Here is a 1,556-nt window from a genome sequence, read left to right as displayed (position 1 = left end):
TTTCTAAACTTCATACTTTTAAAATATTTAGTTTTATTTTGAAAATCATGCCCCATTCAAATGAATGGGAAAATTCTTCTTCAGCATACTTTCAGGTATAAAAATGTGCAGCTCTTCAAGGACATTCATGCTTCTATTCAGAACCTTTCTAAACTCCATACTTTTTCAATATGTAGCTTTATTTTGAAAGTTGTGCACCATTCAAATGAATAGGACAATTCTACCTCTGCATACTTTGGACTATTTCAGGTATCAACATGTTCAGCTCCACAAGGACATTCATGCTTCTATTCAGAATGTTTCTAAACTTCATACTTTTGAAATATGTAGCTTTATTTTCAAAGTTGTGCACCATTCAAATGAATAGGACAATTCTACCTCTGCATACTTTGGACTATTTCAGGTATCAACATGTTCAGCTCCACAAGGACATTCATGCTTCTATTCAGAATGTTTCTAAACTTCATACTTTTGAATAATGTAGCTTTATTTTGAAAGTTTTGCACCATTCAAATGAATGGGGAAATTCTAGCTCACAATACTTTCAGCTGTTAAAATGTTCAACTCTTCAAGGACATTCATGCTTCTATTCAGAGGTTTTCTAAACTTCATACTCGTGAAATATTTAGCTTTATTTTGAAAGTAATCCCTGATACATATGAATGGGAAAATTCTACTTCAGCATACTTTCAGCTATTTCAGCTTTCAAAATGTTCAGCTCTTCAAGAACCTTCATACTTTTATGCAGAATTTTTTCTGGGCTTCATACTTTGGAAATATTTAGCTTTATTCTGAAAAATTTGCCCCATTGAAATGATTGAGAAAATTCTACTTCAGCATGCGTTGGACTATTTCAGGTATCAAAATGTTCAGCTCTTCAAGGACATTCATGCTTCTATTCAGAAGTTTTCTAAACTTCATAACTTTGAAATATTTAGCTTTATTTTGAAAGTTTTGTCCCATTCAAATGAATGGGGAAATTCTACACTCAGCATACTTTCAGCTATTTCAGGTATCAAAATGTTCAGCTCCTCAAGGACATTCATACTTCTATGCTGAATTTTTCTAAACTTCATACTTTGGAAATATTTAGCTTTATTCTGAAAATCTTGCCCCTTTCAAATGAATGGGAAAATTCTACTTCAGCATAATTTCAGGTATTAAAATGTTCAGCTCTTCAAGGACACTGATGCTTCTAAACCTTAGACCTTTTGAAATATTTAGCTTTATTTTGAAAGTTTTGCCCCATTTAAATGAATGGGAAAATTCTTCTTCAGCATACTTTCAGTTGTCAAAATGTTCAGCTCCTCAAGGACATTCATCCTTCTATGCTGAATTTTTCTAAACTTCATACTTTAAATATTTAGCTTTATTCTGAAAATTTTGCCCCTTTCAAATGAATCGGAAAATTCTACTTCAGCGTACTTTCAGGTAGATATGCCTTTCAGGTGTCAAAATGTTCAGCATTTTCAGGGCGATCCTTCAGCACACAGCATCCACACGCATTTACGACAGGAAATGCATTTCTCTAGTTGTGTGGATGCTGATGAAGCATC

Source organism: Monopterus albus, unplaced genomic scaffold (genome assembly GCF_001952655.1).
Source record: "Monopterus albus unplaced genomic scaffold, M_albus_1.0 scaffold362.1, whole genome shotgun sequence".
NCBI lineage: Eukaryota > Metazoa > Chordata > Actinopteri > Synbranchiformes > Synbranchidae > Monopterus > Monopterus albus.
This window is presented reverse-complemented; position numbering follows the sequence as displayed.